This window comes from Quercus lobata, chromosome 9 (assembly GCF_001633185.2).
Source record: "Quercus lobata isolate SW786 chromosome 9, ValleyOak3.0 Primary Assembly, whole genome shotgun sequence".
NCBI lineage: Eukaryota > Viridiplantae > Streptophyta > Magnoliopsida > Fagales > Fagaceae > Quercus > Quercus lobata.
In genome coordinates this window covers 23,471,156-23,478,546 of record NC_044912.1, presented here as the reverse complement: position 1 = coordinate 23,478,546, position 7,391 = coordinate 23,471,156, and the positions used below count along the sequence as shown (strand labels likewise).

The 7,391-nt window shown below is 34.8% G+C and overlaps 1 long non-coding RNA gene across 1 annotated transcript; it reads left to right on the top strand.

Moving 5' to 3' along the window:
* The first annotated feature begins 804 nt into the window (after positions 1–804).
* LOC115962316 lies at positions 805–2,648 on the top strand. Its single transcript, XR_004085380.1, has 3 exons — positions 805–1,009; positions 1,157–1,206; positions 2,155–2,648. It is a non-coding gene; the product is annotated as an uncharacterized LOC115962316 (long non-coding RNA).
* Positions 2,649–7,391: the final 4,743 nt, after the last annotated feature.

The following is a 7,391-nucleotide window of genomic DNA, read 5'->3' as shown; positions in this document are numbered from 1 at the left end:
TAGATTACAGAATCTTCTTTCTTTTGAGTAGCTTCTGGGACATTGATCTTGTACTTGATATTTGACCCTTACAACTCAAAACATATTTGCCAACACTAAACCTAACATATACATTATTATATTCAAGGAATAAAATCTTAACCATCTTAAAGAAGTGTTAAAAAATTCTTAGTTACAAAAGTATCTAGAGTTTTTCGAATACTAAATACTCAGTCGTCCCAAAATTTTGGTTAGAGATACTCATGATCTTATGAATATGAGGACCTCTTTAATAGAAAGCTAAACCACTAAACTAAATTTGTTGTTCTCCAAAAAAAAAAAAAAAAAAAAACCTTTGTAGGGTGTACTGTATCATAAATTTGATTTAGTATATGTATTTTTATTTTTATTATTATTATTTGAGAAAGATTTAGGATATGTTTGAAATGCATATGCTTGATAATCACGAGGCCAAGGTTAAGCCAATGGTACTGATCTTACTAAGTCTTTTTTCCCCAATTATCTCACCTTTTAGATATAAGCAAAACATGCGTTAGAAATGCATCAAGCATATGCATTTAGGATTGATGCATTTGCAACGCATGTTTTGCTTATGTCACGAGTGACATGAGTCATGTTCTCTAAAAGGTAAGATAATTGAGGGGGAAAAGAGTTGGTAAGATCAGTAACATTGCCTTGGCATTGGCCTCATGATTATCGTACGTTCTCAACTCTCATAGAAACCATTGTGATCACAGAGAGTAGTATACGGTTACAAACCAACCACACTATAAATAGCCTCACCATGCTTCAGTCTTCTTCACTTCTCAACTCTCATAGAAACCATTGTGATCACAGAGAGTAGTATATAGATATCTGTAGCCTGTAGGTAAAACTCCAATGGAGGAGAATGGAGAAATTCTCATATTCTCAAACAAGAAGAGAATTAAAAAGCAGCATGAACAGAAAAGTTTGTGCTCACAGCGAATCAGCGAATTACCAGATTTCCACAGTATGATTCACCTTCAATGTAAGGAATCTCTTTCTTCCTATCACAAACACAAACACATATCTTTATACAAATGGTTTCATATATGTGATGGGATATATCATATATGTACATGCATGTTGTTATTTTTCTGATAATATGTGTTTTGGAACTTTGGATTGGATGCAGTTACGAGGATATTCCTGGAAGCAGCTGGATAGGAATGGGCAATCAATGGGGTATAGATCTTACTCTTCTTCTTTTTTCCTTTGGGTTCCTTTAATCTTAAGCTTGTGATACATTAATTTGAATTTTTTTTTTTTTTTTTCCATCTACGTAAATCTATAATTCCTTTTATTTTAAAATCCATATTGTGGTATGTAAACCATTAAACCCTAGATTTTTTTTTTTTTTTTTTTAATTTCACTGTTTTTCAGATGGTTGTTTCCATAGATCTGCCTAGTCATGGCACTTTATAAATATTAGCATATAATATGAACTAACAACTACAAATCCAAATATACTATATTGAAATTATTAGATCCGATGTGCATTTTATGCTAGATTTAAAATATATATAAATTTGACGCATTCTCAATGCTGATAAAGTTTTTGACTTCTTTTTTCTTTTTCTTTTTCTTTTTTCTTTTTTTTTTTTTGTTTTATATAATATTGTGGAATAACATTGACAAAAGACTACAACTTTAGGAATTTTGTGTATTTCGATCACCTTTTTGCTAATTTGTTATTGCTTATTTGTTGAAAGTTGGTTAAAATACCGTTGTACCTAACCAAAAGTGAGGCTATTAAAAATTTTACATAGGCAAATAAGATAAAAAATTAAAAGGAAAAACTGACGGAAAACAGCATAAGTTTCATGAAATTCTTAAATGGCTTATAACAAAAATAGAATTTATTTTTCTTTTGCCAAAAAAAAAAAAAAAAAAAAAAAAAAAAAAAAAAAAAAAAACCTTTTATTCAATACAGTCTACGTACCTGATCTATTTAGATAGTACTTCATAATATCTAGTGTGTCCCCAATTAACAATTCAATAGTCTCAAATTATTTTTTACATAAATTTTCCTTTACTTACATATCAAGTATGAAAGTATCAAATTTTCTTGATATTCTTACATAATTTGTCATGTTATGCTTACATTATTATTTTTCCTTTGGGTTCATTAAGATTTGTCCGTCATGACATCCAGCCAAGAGAAATTAGAAAAATCCACTTTCCTTGAAAAAGACATAAGAAATCTGGAACTAGATTTTTCCAAAGGAAAAGGATTTGAGCTTACTAAGCAGATCAGAAATGTGGAGTGACGCATGCTGATATTGCTTAACCGCTGGTTGGATGTTTATCACTGCTCAAGATACACCAATTAAGAAGACTCAATTACACCAAGCAAAAACAAACTGATGTGCTGATGTCTTCCTGAAGGTCATATGAAGTGGCAGAACAAAATCAGATAATGTGTATTTCTTCAAACCATTGATTGTACATGTCACGTGTCGCTTACAAGTCAGATTAGTGATTTACCAGATGTCTGTTATTATTTTTCATTGCAATTTGTAGTTTTGCTATCTCTTTACTTATTATGAAGAAATCAACAATTAATGCTGAGTTGTATTTAGAAAGGAAGATTGTGTTTTGCACTTTGTATATTAAATCTTGAATTATATGGAATTGTTATTGTATATGGAGAGTTGAAAAAATAGATCCTGCTTAATCGCAGCAGCATTGATTTTTGCTTACAACACATTATGGTAAGTTCGTTACAAGATTCATTTAGAGTATTAGAGTCGAATGGATTCAATTTTACTAAATTCTAATCTTAATTTAACAACTTATTGTTAGTTAGTTTCTTTTTAAACCCTCACACTTGAATTACTTTTGTTGTCTGTTGCTGTGAGGCTAATTGGACATTTAAAGTGGCAGAATGCAAGAAACTTATTGGCTTAGTCAATTAATTTTGATATTAGTCACTAAGATTGTAACCTTCCATATCATAAAATTTTTAAATTTAAAGCTCATTTCATTTGGATATTGAATTTATGGGGTTTTAGAGCTTTGGACAATACTATATTTCAAGGAAAAATAGAAGCAGGTTTAGAGCCAGAATGCTTTATTTAATGAAATCTTGGATGATATTTCAGGGACAAAATTAGAAACTAAAGCTTTGGAAAATGCTTTATTTCCATATCAAAAAAAAATTTCATTCTAGTGGAGTGAGTCAAGTTTATTTATACTTGATAACAACTATATATAGTGCTGATCATTTTTTGCCTGTCATTTCTAAAAGGACCCTTAGGGGAGGATTTTAAGGAAGCTTAGTAAGGGTGCACTGCTTGAACATATAGCTATTGGATGTGTTTATGGTGGTTAACCTGCAACTTTTCAGATGGCAACTGGCCACATTCAATAGCCTGTTGAAAGTTTTGGGCATAACCTTGCCAAGTTTCAAAAACTTAAGCATATTTTTTCCCAATTTTTCGTATTTTCTAGTATGCTGTGTAGTTTTTCATTTCATAATGGTTTTGATATTGTTTTGGTAAAATGGCTGCTGGTGCCCAAGTTTTACAAAAGTCAGCATTTTTTTCTTTCAATTTTACGTATGTTCTATAATGCTGGCTTTTCTTCATGTCATAATGGTTTTAATATAGTTTGGTAAAATGGCTGCTGGTGCTAACAATAGGTAGTCTTGGGGAATAAACACAATCGTCATTGTTAAAATAGTGAACAATTTCGTTTGTGAATATTATGGAGACAGCATTCTTTTTCTTTGACCAAAAATGGAAATTTATATTTATTTTCTTAGTTAATGAAAATCTCTCTCTCATTTTTCCTTTTCCTGGGTTATCAAATGAACATATAATTGTTGTCTTTTAATCTTATATAGAATAGCAGTTCTTTTGCAGGAAGAACCCATTATGGGTCTAGAATGCATTGATTATCAAAATCAAATGAAATTTTATGGTACTTGTATTATCATGAACATCTAGTGTTCATTTTATAGTTCCATGCATTTCTATTAAGTGTGAAGTGCACATTAGATTAAATTATGCTGTGTAATTTAGTAATGAACAATCATCTTTTGAGTGAAAAGTGTGCCTTAACTTGATGAACTGTATTTTATTGCTTGAACTGGAAGCACAAGAAAGATATTAATCATATAGAACCTTGGCTAGAGAACTATTTGACTTGGTACAAAGTTATGGATAGTTCTCTGTTATGATGTTGCCTTTTGCATTATGGTATGACTGGTTTGGACTCAATTACAAAGGTGCTATTTATAGAATACAAAGCTTAGAGACAATGTACTATATTTGTCTCAGTAGATAGTAGGGGCCGAAATGTCTGGTCTACAAGTGGCAAGATGGTAGGGGCCTGATTGAGTTCTGCTATCACCGTAATTGTGCATGCCAGGATAGGTTTCAGAAGTAGCTGGATTGAGGCTGGAGCTAATGAACAAGTGTCCATTTTGGATGGAGGAGTGATCTGTCCTTGGATAAGCTTCTGAGGAGGGAGCAGGGATGCTACTGTTGTGGATAAGGATGCCACGTCTAAAGATGATTCTGGATTTTTTTTTTTTTTTTAAGTGTTAGAGATAACTAGTCCCATCCATCTCTTCCTTGGAACCATTCTTCATCTTCTTCAGTATTGACATTTGGATCATGGTTATGATAATATGGGTCATCAAATCGAATGAGAGGATTGGGCATTTCCCAATGATCATCATGTGGCCATTGCTGTCTACACACTTCTGGGTCCATGGGTACTATTTCAGGGAAGATTCCTTTGTTTAGGGATTCTGTCATGGTGAGAGCATGGTAACAGGATACCCAAGATGGGTCTCGATGTGTATGTGGAATGCCATCTGGATTAATTACCCAATGGATTTCTGCCGGGTGAAAAATTCCTTCTGTACGGATGTCATTTTTGGAATTAAGCTTTGCAATCACGCATGCTGAAGTAATCTTTCTTCCAAATCTTGGATGTTCTGTGGTAAGATACCTTGTCCACTGTCCATCATGAGCATCATTCTTCAAGATTCAAACCAGAATTTATGAAAATACCTGTTTTCTCGTGGGAAAATATATGCATAAAATTCTGGCTCAAAATGGAGGCACAAGTAATATTCATTGAGTAAATACCACATGTAAAGATAATGTGCAACCGTCCAATTTGTTATCCAAAAGGCAAAAGGTGTTTTCCATGGCTGGTTTATATCAGGAAAAATGGCCAGAAAATGAGGTTGGCACCTTTTGAGGTAATCATGGAGGGCTTTAATGATTCTTTGGGTTCTAGCTTTAAGAGTCAAGGTCTTTATTTGGTCTTTTATTTCTGAGGGAAGGTCTTCAATCATGCTAAGGATATCATTAGGGATTATAGGAGGAAGGCTTGTGGATGAGGATGGATCTGTAACAGGATATACATATAAGGGTGGAGAGAGGATTGTGGTGTTAAGGGCTGGAGGTTTTCTTGAGAGATAATCAGTGAGGAGGTTATCTTTTCCTTTGATATGCTTGACTTGAAAGGACCATTATGAAAACCAATTTGACCATCTGAGTAACTGGGGATGTGGGAGCATTTTTCTCTTGAACTGGAGCATTTTGGGAAAGGAAGACATATCCATTTCTACTAAAAAATGATGTCCAAGAAGGTGGAACTGGAATTTTTCAATTCCATGTTTGACTGCAAGAATTTCTTTGAAAGTAGAATGATAATGAAGTTCTGAAGGCTTGAATGCACCACTTTTATAGTCACAAATACTCCTTTTACCATCAATTTCTTCAAAAAGAGCTGCTGCCCAATATTCATCACTTGCATCTGTCTGCAATACTCGTTTGCCTGGTCCTGGAATCTGTAAGGGAGGAAGCTTTTCAGATAACCTTTTTAATTGTTGAACCGCTTCAGTGTGAGCAGAGTTCCATTCAGGAGGGGATTTCTTTAGCAACTGGGCCAAACAATTCCTGTATCTGGAGACTTTTGGAATGAAATCTGACATGTAATTTACAATTCCAAGAAACTGTTGTATCTGCTTGGCACTTGTGAGCTTGTCTGGGAATTCACTCAAAGAGGCAGCTATGTGAGGTTGCAAAATATATTTCCCATCTGAAATGTTCACTCCCAAAAAGTCTATAGAAGACTGCCCTATGACCATTTTCTTTTCTGAAAGCATTATTCCTTGAGATTTTACTAAACTGTAAAATTCAGTGAGCAACTTGGCATGGGATTCTTCATCTTTTGAGAACAAAAGGATATCATCCACATAGATTAGTGCATTGGTCAAGAGTGGCTGGAATAACATTACCATTGCTTTTTGGAATTGAGAGGGAGCATTTTTGAGACCAAAAGGCATCACAGTCCATTGATAATGGTGATCTGGAATGCAAAAAGCCGTCTTGTATCTTTCTTCTGGATGGATGCCTAATTGCCAAAATCCTGCTTTGAGATCAAATTTTGAAAACACTTTTGCATTTGAAAGATGCTGAAAAAGGGCACTCTTGTTTGGCAAAGGAAATTTGTCATCTGCAAGAAAGTGATTGAGATCCTGGTAATTAATTACCAATCTGAGTTTACCACGAACTTGCTCGGCATGCTTGTTGACATAAAAGGCTTCACATGCCCAGGGAGAAGTTGTGGGTTCAATGAGGCCTTCAGATAGGAGAGTGGATAGCTCTTGGGTGGCCAAAGCTAAGTGTTCTGGATTCATTCCTCTGTGGCTGGCTCTGGTGGGGTTGACATCTTCATTTTTCTTGAATGGGAGGCATATGAAAAATTTTGGGTTTTTCCACAAGGGGTTTGGATTTTTAAGGAGAAATTCGGAATGGCTGTTTGCACAACAGTCTTTGATAATCTGGAATTTTAGAGAATCAAAGGGGTCAACTGTGAATAGATGGGGTACTTGGGTCCAAGTGAGAAGGTGTTGTTTATGCATGAGTCCCTTTGAAGACCATCTGAGACTTGGTATCTGATGAAGGAGATCAAATCCTATGAGAAGGTCTCTGCCTGTAAGGGGGGATCCAAGAACTTGGTTTTTAATGGTTAGGGTTGGAAAGATTCTGATGAGGATAGGCTTACTTTTTAGGGTTATGAGAAATGTTTCTCCATTTGCTGCTCTAAACATTTGGTGATGGGGTAGCCAACATTCTTCAGGTAGAATTTTGGGATGAAGGATTGTCGCTGCTGCTCCTGTGTCAAATAAAGCTATCACCGGAATAGGTGTAGAATAGGTATCAAGGAGAAGGTGTACTTGAGCTATGGGTGTTGGGTTAGTCAGGGGAGCTATAATTGGCTGGGATGTGAAAATGGCTTGGATTTCTTGTTCTGAATCATATTCACTGTCTGGCTCTGAGTCTTCTTCTGAAGTGGAATAGGCCAGAACTGCCAAGGCCTGAGGGGAGTAATCATCATCCAGT